The 15206-nt window shown below is 37.0% G+C and overlaps 1 long non-coding RNA gene across 1 annotated transcript; it reads right to left on the reverse strand.

Moving 5' to 3' along the window:
- Positions 1–1389: 1389 nt before the first annotated feature.
- LOC109366631 lies at positions 1390–5868 on the reverse strand. Its single transcript, XR_002113049.1, has 2 exons — positions 1803–5868; positions 1390–1590 (listed from the first exon to the last, which is right to left on the reverse strand). It is a non-coding gene; the product is annotated as an uncharacterized LOC109366631 (long non-coding RNA).
- Between the last annotated feature and the right edge of the window lie 9338 nt (positions 5869–15206).

A 15206-nucleotide genomic window follows, 5' to 3' on the forward strand; every position in this document is an offset into this window, starting at 1 on the left:
TCCCTCTGCTCTGTCCTCATAAGGCCCCACTTGGAGTATTATGTACAGATCTGGGTCCCCAGCATTAGAAAAATATGGAACTGTTGGAACAAGTCTAGAGGAGGGCCATGAGAATGATTAGAAGGTTGGAAAACTTCTCCTTTGAAGATAAATTGAGAGTGCTGAGGTTGTTCAGTGTGGAGAAGAAAAGGATCCAGGGACGCCCTGCAGTACTTAAAGAGGGCAAACTAAAAAGCTGGAGAGCAACTTTTTACAGAGTTACAGATTTTTACACAGTTAGACACGGTTTTAAAATAAATGAAGGAATATTTATATTAGATATAAGGAAGAAATTTGTTACTCATAGACACTCACACAGGCTGCCCAGAGAAGCCATGGACACCCCATCCCTGAAGGTGTGTAAAGATAAGTTGAATGGGGCTGTGGGCAGCCTGATCTACTGGGTGGCAGTACTGCCCATGGCAGGGCGGTGGAACTGGTTGGGTTTTAAGGTCCCTTCCAAACCAACCCATTCTGTGTTTTTACAATATTTGTACGCATAACATAACACAACTATCTTACTTAATCAAAAAAGTTATTTTTGTTAATTAAGAATTTGAGTTACAGCCTCTTTTTCTCATTCTTCTTTATGATCTGTTTGTAAAGTTTTTAGTTTTGTTAGTTGTTTTTTTTTTTAATATAACTTTCATGTTTGATATCTTGCCACCACTCATTGTTTCATTAAAGTTATGAAAAGAACTTAATTAGCTATGATGACTAAGAATATACAGATACAACTATTTCTAGTACAATTCTGTCACCAATACCTTACTAGGAAAATATTCCTAATAATATTGGAATTTCTGGTTGGATTAATCTATCTGGCAAGCTACATCAGTCTCTGTTTATCTTCAGTCTTTGAAGACTGTGGAGAACTCTCATAACACCACCAGAAGAAAAGTTTTTTCTAGCATTTTCCTCCAAAGTAACTTTGATCAAAATGAGTTTGTCTTATTTTACTTCTTTAAAATGTATTGCTTTAATAATTCTTTTCACAGGACTTTGCTTTAAATCCACAACAAAATGTTTTTTAGGTTGAATTTCAACAAGAAAATAACAGAAGCTAAGAAATTATTACAATTTACCTGAGGACACAATAGCTTCTTTGATATCATTTAGTCAAGAGTGGATTTTTTCCCCAAAGTGGTGTTGTAAGAACTATTATGATCAAAGTAGAAGTCACTTGATAAAATGCTTCTGCTTCAGTTAGAGTAAGTAGGCTATGCTCTATATAGTCCTACAGATATCTGCTGTATCAGAATGTCCCCCAGTGCTTTGGAGGGCTCTTCAGATACCTGCCAACTTATAGATGAAAAATATAACACTGATACACAGAATCTTCAAAAAATATGTCATTAATGTTGCAGTATTTAATTTGTTAATATCAATAAGCTATTCCCTCATCTGAGTTTCTAATTCATCTCGAGCCTGCATTTCCAGGTCCAGCATCTTGAAACTGTTGTTTCCAGCTTCTGACAGGTGCATGAGAAAAATTCTCTCTTCTGCCAAGATCTACTTCTACTGGCCCAGCCACTCAGGTGTCTTCCTGAGCTAGAAGGAAGAGCATGGGAACAATTTTTTGTTTCACTCAACTTCACCAAGTTTCTGATCTCAAGTCTTTAAAGAATAATTGCTACATTTTTTCATGTGCTTCTTAAAACTTCTAAACATTTTTCTCTACCAAATTTTTCTTTATCTAAGTCACTAAGCATTTTCTATCCTCTAACTACTGTTATGGCTGTGCAAAATGTTCTGCATCCTACCTGGTTTAAACTCAACAGTCCAATAATCATTTGCAGAGCTCTCAATTCTGTACTTTTTTTGGTAGACTGCTGCTAGCTCTTTTAGATCTAGTAGGAGCCATTATGAATGCTTAACTGTGCATCCTCAGTGACCTAAACATTCTGCTCCAAAAGTAATGCCTCCTGTTTTATTACGTCACAATGTCAGAAGTGGATGTTGATGGTATGGCAGTAAAGGTTGAAGCTTCCTACCAATACTCTGTTACATATTGTTGCCGTGCAACAGATGGCAGCATAGGAGCAGTCTGACATGATGACATCCAACATGGAAGTGTGTATGGAGCAAAGGACTGTAACGGAATTCCTCCATCTGGAAAAAAAAACACACCCACTGACACTCATTGATGCTTGCTTTATGTTTATTGAGAACAAACCGTGAATTTGAGCACAGTGAGGTGACAGGTGTTGTATTTCAGCAGGGATAAAAGCAATACGAACGACAAGCTGTGTTTCGGACTGTCATGAACAGCTGTCACACTGCAAAATGAAGAGCATCTTGATCAGCTCATCTATGTAATCAGTATCAAGGATCTATGTACAGAACTGAATATCAGCCTAAATGCATTAGAAAAAGATGGTGGTGACATTGGAATATTGCAAAATTTTTGCCAGGTTTGTCCCATAAAAGCTCACACAGGAAGAGAAAGAACACTATATGCAAATTTGTCAGGAACTACTGAACCAAAATGAGACAGAAGGTGACAGGTTTCTCAATCATATTATTATCAGTGATGAAACATGATGTCACAACTACAAGCAGGAATCAAAATGTCTGCCCATGGAGTGGTGACATGTGAATTCAACAATGAAGAAAAAGTTCAAGCCTTAGTGAGTAAAATGATGTGTACAGTCTTTAGGGATAGGAAAGGGGTGATCTTTCTGGATTTCCTACAACCCAGACAAATATTGACTAGGCTGAAGACTCAAACAATTAGAGTTAAGCTAGAGAAGAAGGCAGCTCTTCTAATGCAACAGGGAAAGACCAGACCCCATACCAGTTTGAAGACTGTGGAGTGCTTTGCCAATCTTGGATGGTCAGTCCTACCACTGTATAGTCCAGATTTGGCACTTTCTGGCTTTCATTTGTTTAGGTCAGTGAAAGATGAACAGCATGGGAAGCATGCCCTAGCAACAACATCACCACAGCAGCTGTGAAGTGACAAAATAGCATTTTACAGCTGAAAATTTTCTCTACCAAACATTGGCGTTATTGTACTTCTTTGTATCTGTGGCAGTTTCCATGGAAATAAATAGGAGGCATTATTTTCAGAACAACCTACATAACATTGTATAAGTGCTGGGTACAATAATATACTACACTGTAGATCTATTCTAAATCCTTTGCAGGTAAATAAGCATCTGTGGTGGTATTCAGGCTCAGAAACAATTGCATTGAACATATTATCATGAAACAGTATAAGCTGCATTTTAGCAAGACCAGAGGACAATGTATAGCAGTGATGTCTCTGGAGATCAAAGATAAAATAGGAATCAGAACTGAGATAATTTGACCCACACATCCTCCATGCTCCATGGAAGAAATAAACTGTAGCTTTCATTCTTCCTCATCTAAACAAAATGTGATTTAAAAGCCATCAGAATCTTCCTCCTTTGTGTTCAAGGCAATACAAATCCATCAATTTTCCCATGAAGTGTTCAGTAAGTGTCCTTATCTGAACTTGTATAGAGCATGTAAAACATTTCAGAATCGTTCTTTATGAAGAACATTTTATAGTATAATACTAGTTCTTTAAAGAGATATTTAAAAGTGTTTTTCTACTCGGCCACTTTAGATGCATTTGCTAAATGAACAAAAGTAGTTTCAAAGGGAGGGAGAATGATATAACATTAGTCATAATTTGACTATAGTTTGCTAGTAAAATTAACATTTGAATGACATTTTCCAATGCAGTGCTAAACAGCAAATATGCACACATTTCAGGACATAGGATTTTTTTTTTGTTCATTAAATTAAGCATACATCTAAGTTTTAGAAGGAGCAGGCCTTTATATTTGAGGAATGAAGGTCTGCAATGAACAATTTAGAAAATGCACTTTGTATTTTACAGCAAATTATATACTTTTGTTATTACTGATCACAGAATCACAGAATTGCTAAGTTACACTGAGCTTCAGGTTGTTAGTGAATTATTTTTATTTCAACTGTTGAAAGAATAAGCTTTGGGTTGAAAGGGACCTTAGAGACCATCTAGTTCCAATCCCCTTGCTATGGGCAGGACTGCAACCACTAGATCACATTGCTCGGGGCCCTGAGCCTTGAATGTCTTCAGGGATGGGACATCCACAGCTTCTTTGAGCAGCCTTCCAATGTCTCACTGTCCTCATATTTATTTCCTACGTCTAATCTAAATCTCCCCTCTTAACTTTGAATCTTTCTCCCTTGTCCTGTCACAACATTCCTTGATGGAGAGTTCCTCCCCATACTTCCTGTAACTGCTAGAAGGCTGCTAAAGGTCTCCTTGGAGCCTTCACTGAAAGTTACTTAATTCAATGGAAACTACAACATCTACAAAGAGCATGAGAACACTACTTGATAGAGCACATTCTTAGCTATAAAACACTTTTTTTCAACATAATCATCACCGTTAGCTATGCATTTCTGCCAGCCATGAATTAGAGCCTTCATGCTTCACTCATAAAAATCCGCACCAGTGGAGGAAACTCACTGTTCCACAGCTACTATGACGGCATCATTGTTGAAGTGCATCCCATTTTTTTCCACATGGAGGAATTCTATTGCACACCTTTTCTTCAAATGGACTTGCATGTCAGACACCATTTTGTCAGACCACCCCTCTGTCCTTAGCACAGCAACAAAATGTAATGGAATATTCAAGACTGGGTGCCTTCACATGTGACTTGCTGCAGGAAATCTATTAGACTCGATCTTTAGAGGTCCCTTCTAACCCCTACAATTTTGTGATTCTGTGAACATCCACCTCTGATGCCAAGAACGACATAATTAAATAGGAGGCATTACTTTCAGAGCAGCCCTCATAGAAGTGAATAATCACCTCTTTCAGCCTGTTGGCTGTGGTTCTTTTAATGCAGCTTCAGACACAACCTGTGCTGCGAATGCACATTCCTGGCTCATGCTGAGCTTTTCATCCACCAGTACTTCCAAGTCCTTCTCTGCAAAGCTGCTTTCAACCTGCTCATCACACAGTCTCTACTAATATCTGGAATTGAGTTGATTCTAGTACAGGACCTTGCACTTGGACTTACTTGAACCTCAACAGGTTCTCATGGACCCACTTTTAGAGCCTGTCCAGGTCCCTTTGAATTACATCCATTCCTTCTATTGTATCAGCTTCACCACTCAGCTTGGTATCATCTGCAAACTTAGTGATGGTTTTCCGAGCTTTGTTCTTGGGTCAAAGTTTGTTTTCTGAGTCATTTCTTGGAATAAGACTCTGACTCATCTGGGAGATGAGAGGTGGGTGTTGCTGTGTGGCAGTCGGCATCACTTTGTGGACAGCTTTACATTTGAAGAGAGTGCTCAGAAGTGTTTACTAGCAGAATATCTGGCCTGTGACCAAATAACTCCAGCTTGGTATGGGAGACTGGGGAAGGATACCATCGTATACTATGAAAAACAGGATGCAGGTGGGCACCTCCCTGCTCCCTCTTATCTGCTGGCAAGGCCTAGAAGATGGGAACACAGAAGTTTCTGCTGAGATCCCAAAGCTAGAAGCTTGCACTACAAAGAGAGCTGACTCAACCACTTTGGATTTGAGCTGTCACTCAAAAGAGAGCTGACTCAACCACTTTTGGAGTTATAAATAAGATTGTACTGTTGTTGGAAATCACTGTCATCATCAACCGAACAACAACCCCTGACGACCCATCACTACTGAAGATCAACGTCTTCACTACAAGCAATGCTGGAATCCATGGTGATGACTATCTCTCTCTTGCTTCCTACAAAGACTCCTTGCTTTTATTTCCTATATTTCCATCTTCCCTTCCCCATCTACCTAAATGACTCGGATTTGTAATAAATTGGTCAGGCTAACATTTGACCGTTGTGTCTTAATCTCTCCATCGTGTATACATATATTATGAGAACCTCCTCTCCCTCCTATAAATTGGAGCAAGACAATGGTGCATTAATCCTGCTGTCCATGTCACCAGTGAAGATATAAAACAGTTCCTGTCCCAGTACAAAGCCCTGAAGGATGCTGGTTGTCACCATACTCCACCAGGACATTCATCTGTTGACAACAATTCTTTGTATGCAGCCATCTAGCTGAATTTTTATCCACCATGTAATCCATCCATCAAATAAATGCCATGCTAATTCAGAGACTGGATGTTGTGTAGGACTGTATCAAGATCTTGCACAAATCAAGTTAGATAACATCAGTTGCTCTTTCCTTGTCCACTACTGCTGTCACTTTGTAAGAGAAGGCCAGCAGTCAGTCATGATTTGCCCTTTGTGAAGTCATGTTGTCTGACTCCAGCCACTTCTGTGTCTTCCATATGCCTTAACATCGTTATCTGCCATGATCTTATCAGGCATAGAGGTTAGGCTGACTCAGTTCTACAGGTCCTTTTGCTTACTCTATTTAAAAATGATTGTTATTTTTCCCCTTTTCTAGTCACCTGACTGCCACAATTTTTCACATACGATGGATAGTGGCTTAGCATCTTCTTCTTCTTCAGGACTCTGGAATGCATCTCACTGGATACCACCGATTTATCCACATTCAGATTCCTCAGATGGTATCAAACCAGATCTCCTATGGAGAATGAGACTTACTTCATCCAGTTCCTGCCTTGAGATTCTGTGACTTGGGAGGTTTGGTAAGAGCAACTGACAGTGAAAACTGAGGCAAATGTCACCTTCTCCCTGTTGGTTGTAGTCAGATCCCCTTTCTCACTTATTAGGAAGGTACAATTTCTTTTACCTTCCTTTAGTGTCTTACATAAAAACTTTTGTTGTTCTTCACATTCTTAGCCAAGTTTAGCTTGCCTTTCTTGATCATATCTCTACATTCTCAGATCATATCCCGATAATCTTCCTAAGATGTATGTTCCTACTGTCACCACCTATGCATTTCTGTATTTCAGTTTGGCTAAGAGGTCCTGAATCAGCCATGCTGGTCTTCTGTCTTCCTTGTCCAACTTCTTGCGTGTAGGAATTAGAAGCTCTCATATCCTACAAATCATGTACTTAAATACCTTCTACCTAGAAAAGATCTTTTCTATTCCTTTACCACTGAGGACCATCTCCCACAGAGTCCCATAAACAGCTGCAAATTTGTCTTCAGATTTGGAGTTCTGACTTTACTTTTTGCTTAGCCTACATTCATCATGATCGTGAATTCTGCTAATGAATGATGCCTATCCCAGGCTACCTGTAGTCTTGACCTCTCCAATAAATCCCCCTGATTTGGTGAGCAAAAGGTCCAGTAACGCATCTCTTCTGGTTGGGCTTTCTATTGCACTTCAGTCAGGCTGTTGATCCTGTCATGTTTTTAAGTACTTAAAAGGTATTTGGAAGGTTTTATATACGTTACACTAATTCTGAGTGCTTCTTGAGAATTTTTTCTAACACATAGGGGAATATATAGCTTATCATTTCTATTAGTGCTGGAAAGATGCTGTGAGGTAGCATGCAGTGAGCTTTCAAACACTTATGACTGACACCATTTAGTGGACACTGAGTGCCACATATCCTTTTAACATTTCATCATTCTGCAGTAGCAATAGCATATTCAAAAATATTGCAGACCTTTTTATTGCTTAAACATTCAATGATGCCAAAAGTACCTTTGCCTTGTTCATGCCATACACTTCTAAGACAAGTATGACACTTGAATCATGCTTAAATCCACTCTAAAGCCATTAAAGTTGAAGAAAAGCATGTTAGGTTTTTCAAGACTGTCATTCCTTCAGCTGCATCTGCTTCTGCCATTGTCAGTCTTTCTTTCTTTTTCTTGCATTTGTCCTTTGTCATAAAATAAATTGACATTTATTATATTTACTCAGTATGACAAGGACCCACTTTTAAGAATTACATATCCATTAGGAAACAGACAACAAAACAGTGTTTGTTCAGGAAAAACATAACAAAGTAAAGTCTTCTTTCCAAAATATTTTTTCTCTTTTACTATCTCTTACTCATACCGTTATCTTTGCAGATTTTTGCCATAACCTGCTAGTTACACTCAGTAGGCTGAATTCTTTGAAGTTCTAGTTATTCAATTTGTATGTCAGATAGTCTTTGGTGTCTTGCTAAGCTATCTTTCTATTCATCGTTTCAAGGGATAATCCTACAAATACCACCTTAGGTCTTTCAGCCAAAATCTTCATAGCTTTGGCTTAGCAGCTGTTTTCCTCTCCTCATCCTTAACACTCTTCACTGAAGCAATACCAACACTATAACCTTGATTAAAGTCTTCCTTGGCACTGGCACTCATATAAATGATCAGCAAATCAAAAGTTTGGACAAAGTTTGGTTTGCTAGGACTATAGTAGAAAGAGTGTTGTAAGAAGGCAAGCTGCAATGACAAGGAGCAGTATGGACAATAACTTTAGTTACACAGGTGAGGAGAAAATACTTTATTTAAGTAATATAACCTCTCTCATCCCTATCCCATTCACTCAAATTGCAAATCAGTCTAAGTCTCTAACTGCAGGCTGGAGTGACAGCTAGCATTTTTTTCTAATATGCTGTTTATGTGTAGATGATATAATTTCACTAGGCAAATCTGTGGCTGCACTGTGGAAAGACTGTATTTGATGAATCCAGGCAAAATAGTTTTAATCATTTTATGAACAGTTTTATTTTATTAACTTCTGCTTATCATGCAATTTCTGTCATTTTAAGAATATACTAAGGATTTAAAACCAGTGGACTGAATACATAAAATGACCAATTTTTTGAGTAATTAATGCAGTTCCATAAATAACACTTTTATTAATTTGCAATAAGTATTTCATCAAACTGACTATAATTAAGTATCTTTTTAAGTGTTCCTAAGTTTTTACATCAAAGGTCATTTTTAAGCAAGGAAAGAGTTTTTAGACAAAACATGCTGTAGCAGCCCAGAGACTAATATATTTTTACTGTATTATTCAAAATCAGCCTAGATACCCTTCTGATGAAGTAGATACATAGGCTTAGGTCTTTATTAGAAAAGTAGTTTTACTTAGAAACTTTCTGAATAATCAGTATGATTTTAATCATAATGAATCCTGGGATATTCCAGGCTGTCAAGTTTTACTATAATGATAACTAAATACCTGTCTGAGACAGTTGCAAGGCATTGCTGCTTTCTGTACTATTATGTTACGATTGAATTCCAGTGATACAAATGGCTTATTTTCTTTTTGTGAGAATGATCACTGCTGTAATGGAGATAGGAGAAGTTCCAGTGTGATATCTACCTACCGTGTATATAAACTGCTAAGAAAACCCATTCATCAGTAGGCATGGCTTTTAACTCTTTCCCCCAGCAATCAACCAACTCTAAATAAGAGGTAACAAAGCCCCGCAGACTACTATACAGAACAGAAGGACTTAATAACATCTCTGCAGACTCTTAAAACCATGGAAGCATGAGGAGTGATTTAGAAGCAAAGTATCTAAAGAAAACAGAAAATGTCTGAACTATCAGCTTCCCAGCAGTCAGTGAGCCGATAAGTATTAGACCTGTGAGGGAAGAGACCCACACTTATCTACAAATATGTAATTTGAAATGCTTGTTTTGAGGTACTTTGACACATTGATGGCATTTTTAGTAACATTACCTTGTTTATTATCCCTTGTGACAAGAAGCAGCATAGCAGAAGAGGATGAGGTCTCAGCAACCTAATTCAGCATGTGTAGAGTTCAGAAAAACAACATAAAACCTCTATTCTGATGATGATGATGATTTCTCTATTTACAGCTGTGGTTTTGAATGTAGCCATCTGGGAGAATATATTCTGTGCAGACCTTGTATTTGGTACTTGTGCTTCAATTTGGATGTTGCTACATTTAAAGAAAATATGTAAACTATGTTTACGAATACGCCAATCTTCCTCGTGTACCAGGTGCAGGTACGAGGCATCATCCCTAGGGCTGCAATTCCAGTCAGCGTCAACTTCACCACTTCAGGGCCAGATATATATGGGCTATATATGAAAATATAGTGCATAAACTGAATTATTTTTTAAATGGAATTATCTTCATTTTTATTCTTTTTTTTTTATCTCAGTTACTTTTTAACAAAATCATGAAAACTGCATGTTTTACTCTCAAAACAGAGCCCTTATTTTCTCCAGAAAATATCTCTAAATTCATTTTGTGAAACTTGTTGATTTAAAGTTTAGTTTAACAATGAAGTAAAACAGGTTACTATGAAGAATACTAAGTAATAAACATTCAGGAAGTTATGTTTGGCTGAAAAGAAGACGTGATAATAGTATAGAACTGGACATATCCAATTGGACAGATTCATTAACATCTGTTCTTGCAGTTTGCCTTTCCTTGTTTGCCTTTCCATTTTTTCCATTATACTGAAATCTTCTCTTATGCACTATTTCTTCAAAAGTGACAGGTCAAATACAAAAATGCACTTTTTGTAGCACATAAAGAAGATGCAATGACGTACATAGAAGTCCTCAGTCTAAAAGAATAAAGCTCCATTTGATAGAGTCCTTCAGGAATGGTGAGTTGCATAATGCATTTTCTAAGAAATTGGATTATTGCCCATGATCAAAAGGAATGTATATTTATTGCAATCTCCACTAAAGAAAAAACAAAGCTTCATTACCACCACAAAAGAAAACAAACAAACAAACGAAAAAGCACCTTCACACACTACTGCAGCTCTCTGAATGCTGTAAGTAGGATATGGATATATTCAGCATCCATTTTTTCAGTGCTCTTACCTGAATGGAAAAAATTTTTCAGTTGTGCCTGAGTGATACGGTCAGCCCTACGCTACTGCAAAAATGTAATAACAGTTCGAGTTGAATTGAATTTGTCATTTATAAACCCTGTAGGATGGACCCTTAATTTTTTTAGTGCATCAATGGATGTTGTTTTGTTTGTTTGTTTGCAAGTTGAAGCTTTGTTGTAATATGTTAACAGTGGAACAATGACAAATGATGCTTGCAGCAGCTTCTTTCCTCAGCTGTACTGAGCTACAGAGTTTATTCTGACATAGTTCAGCTCTGTGTCCTAGATTCACAACCTAGGCCAGCAAAACAGTCATATGCTTGACAATGAGCATCTCCTAAGTCTCACTGATTTAAATTTAAAAGATTAACTTATGAAAGCTGTAGCAAGGAGAACTACTTAAATACCAGTACAAACTAAAATGCTAGTTGTTTGCCCATGTTGCTTAATACAGACCAGTGTTTTTAAACACTTTATTCAGGAGTCTGTGAGCCACCTCTTGGCTACTCATGACATCTTGTCTGGCTAGTTTAAAGCTGAACTGGAGTTGCCTGTACAAGCCAGAAGAACTCTCTTCAAGCTTATTAAAAAGGAACAGAGAATAAACAAGTGCTTTACTGAGAGGAGACTGATATAAAATCAGGACTTCAGTGCTGAAAATAGAGAAACTCCACAGTGTCTACCAGGATATCTCAAGGCAACAGTTGATTCTTACATAATCATAATTTTGCTATTGTAGCTTGTTATTGCAAGAAAATACAAAGAGTGGAGTGTGGACGATACTCAAATAATATTTGTACCACTGTCATGCTGTAGTTCTGTACCTGGTGATAATACCACTTGCAGAGACACAAATTCCTGCAGCTTTCATTTCATCTTGGCCCTCTCAATGCTTTCTTTGCTTTGACTATTACACATCTGTGGGACTGTATGGTGAAATGGCTTGGGGAGGTGTTCTCATTGCAAATATCTAGGTAACTGCCAGAAAAATAGTGTTCTCAGAATACCTCAGTAATATCATTTATAATTCTAATTCTAGGAGCTTTTAAGAATTGAATAGTGAGCAGCCAAGCCACCATACTTCTTGCAAACACAGTGTTTTCTGTCAGAACTACACTACTTTGTGCAACAGAATCAGCATATGGCATTTTGCAGAGCACACTTTGTCTGGTATCAACTATGACAGGTAGCTGCACTCCTAACATTTGGAATAGAAGCTACTGTTAGCAGAAGTCCCCCTCCTTATATTGCTGAATAACAGTCAAAGCCAGAAAAGGTCATGTAGACCTGGCCTCAGACACCAGCAGTGGCATTTAAGCAGAGCAGCACACACTGTATTGTGAAAGAAGCACCTATTTGGTATGGCTTAACAGTTGCAAAGCCACACTTAAGATTTACATATGTTTGTGAAACATTTTCAGAAAGAAAAAAAAAAAAAAAACATACCCCAAATAAATTAGTCAGAAACTTATTCCCTGGAAAAATACGCAGTTATGAGATTATATGAGTGAGGGAGAGAGAAGGAATCGGTAAAAAGAAGAATATGAACCAAGAAACTTCCAGCCTTAAATCTGCCCCCATCATATCATAAAAACAAGAAATATTCTTCATGGTATAAGAAACTGTCTGGCTAGTATGTGTCTGTGTGTAATTTAAAAAGCTTTTTGTTGTTGTTGTTCTATAGAAAGAATAAAGTAATAATTCTGCCAAGCATTGGACTCTGTTGTGTTAGAACGAGGTACTCTGGGGATGATATGAAGAACCTTGAATACACAGCCTGCCTATGACAGAAGCTACATCCTCATCATTGCACTCAGAAGGCAACTTATTCCTGCATATATCACTTGAAATTGAATAACGTCTTCAGCTTATGTAAAATACTCAGCAGTTTGTTGTACTAGGATCTAGCACTTTCTCTACCAATATCAACAAAGTGATTGTAGTAGTTGTTCTTTTAGCATCCACCCAAACGTAACTGTTTGTAATATAAACTTTCCACTGAAATGAAGAGAGGGAGCTTGAAGAAATGAGATTACTGACTCACGTGTTGATCTCCTAGAAATCAAGAAGGTCAAAGACAGATTAGTATTCAATATTCAAATTAAATGTCACGAGTATAAACATGTAAACACTCTTAATATAAGTTTTGCATTTCATCTCTGGCTGTAGTGTAAGTATTGATATAGGTTTAACACAGTTTATAATTATTTTCTAAACTATCACTGAAAATAATACTTCTACAATATGATGGAGACGGAGAGGAAACAAAAAAGGATTTCTCCATCCTTTAATCATACAAGCAATTTTAACAATCTCAGACAAGATAAACAAATGGGTACTTTAGATAATGTTGGACTTCTTAAAAGACCTACTTTTCCACCTTGGGAATATGAATGGTTTCTTAGAAATACATTCCTAAAAAAAAGATAAATATACCAGTAGGTATATATATATTGTACATAGTAGTTACATGAATATCGAGATCCTCTTTGCCTAATAACAATACCAAAGATACAAATTTGCTTAAACAGACATAAAACACAGCTCCATTGATTGAAAGTTGTTGATGAATTTTTAAAGATCTGATTTCATCTATACATTACTTTGTTGCACTGGGAAGACAGAACACTTTTACAACCAGAATAATATATTCACTCTATGATCATTTCTGTATGGGTATGTATGGTCAAATTGATCACAATGGGCAGATAAGATAAGTAAAACCTTTAATGTGTAGGAACAATCAGAACTGAGACAAGCTAATGTAACTTATCCAAATGCAGTACACCTAACACAGTTTTTTACTCTGGATGTAAAACCAATTAAATATAAGTGATAATTAAGTGCTAGAATATTTAATGAATGTCTATTTAGGTCTGTGGAAACAAAGAGAAAGAAAAATACAATTTTCTTCAGCTCAAAACTACTTTGTTATTTTCCTTTTTATGAAAATACATCTGCCTTTGCATACACAAATATCACAAAATTGTAAAGGGTAACAACATTACAACTACACAAAGAATACACATTTTCAATTAGCAATCAAATTAGTAATCAAAACAGTATATACGAGCATCCTTAGCTCTGCTAGTCCCACTAATGTAAACTACAGTTATTTCAGATAAGTAATTCTTGTCTCTGATGTGAAATTAATGAAACACAGTGAATCGGAGATGTAGGACCCAAAATGCTGTTCTCAGATATGGAGGAAATATATTCAGTCATGCCATGCTTATATTAAAATCATTATTAGAAATTAAATCTTAACTCCATATCACTTGAACAGGCCGCCATAAATCCTGTGAAACCTTGGTTTATTCAAAATTGGTTTAACTTTCAGAGGTATTCCAGCATTTACACTACAGACAAAATTGTAACATTCTCTGGTAGGACTGGTTTAAGCAGTCAGCTGGCAAATGAGAGATTTCAACATTACTTTCATTAAAATTTGTGACTTGTTTATCTGTTTAATATAGCTTTATTCCTTTCCTCCAGAAATATCTCCTGGTAGTGTGGAACAGACAAGCAACAGATACTAGGGCTTGTGTTATACTGACACTTTCAAGTTAGAACAGCAGACAGTCAAAATTCATCACAACTACCTAGATTTTCCTAGCCAAGGGAAAAAAAAAAAATAATAAGTGCACAGTGAAGTGCACAGTCTACCTGAATTTCTATAGCAATATAACAAGTTGAAATCATTTTTCAAGCCCTCCACCCAATTGTGCTGTTTTAAATTTTAAAAGTGAAATTTTACTCTGTAATTTTACTATGCAACAACTAGTTCAGTTATCTTAAGAGTTGAACTACTAGGAGAATGGTTAAAAATAAAAAGTTATTAGAGCAAAGATGAGTGACCTAGGTCAATAAAGATATCTTAGCTAGATTTTAGTTAGAGATAAATGTTTGTGAAATGACATTTTCTGTATGTTTGAAGGAGGAAAATTCCTTCTGGGGTGTGTTCTGGGGAAATAGGCAATTTTACTTGGTAGTAACTGGTACCACCTTTCCAATTGATGAGTAATGATACAAAGTCCAATAGAAATAGTACCATAAGCAGAAGGCTTGTTGCTAAAAACTAAGGGGGACTGATGCAGAACCACAGAAAGAAGCAGTTTAGAGGGACATGAGAGGGAGATCTCCCTGAGAAGCATCCTTATACAGTAACCAGGGCCCCGGGCTCCAGCAGAAGTCCACCTGCGCCAAGAGTATCATGCTGAACAGGAAAAGCACTGAAGCAAGAAAATGCACATGGTATTTATCACTATGAATTTTGTGTGTACAGGCTTTTTTTGCTATGTATTCCCAGTGTGACCAGCTTCCTATAGTGTAAGGGAAACAAGGTAGGAATAAGCCAACGGCACCAAACTGTTAAGGCTATAAGATTGTTAGTTTCCTTGAAAGGCAGTGGAGATATATTCTCTTTGTCTAATATATCTTCGGTCACAGAG

Source organism: Meleagris gallopavo, chromosome 3 (assembly GCF_000146605.3).
Source record: "Meleagris gallopavo isolate NT-WF06-2002-E0010 breed Aviagen turkey brand Nicholas breeding stock chromosome 3, Turkey_5.1, whole genome shotgun sequence".
In the NCBI taxonomy this organism is placed as follows: domain Eukaryota; kingdom Metazoa; phylum Chordata; class Aves; order Galliformes; family Phasianidae; genus Meleagris; species Meleagris gallopavo.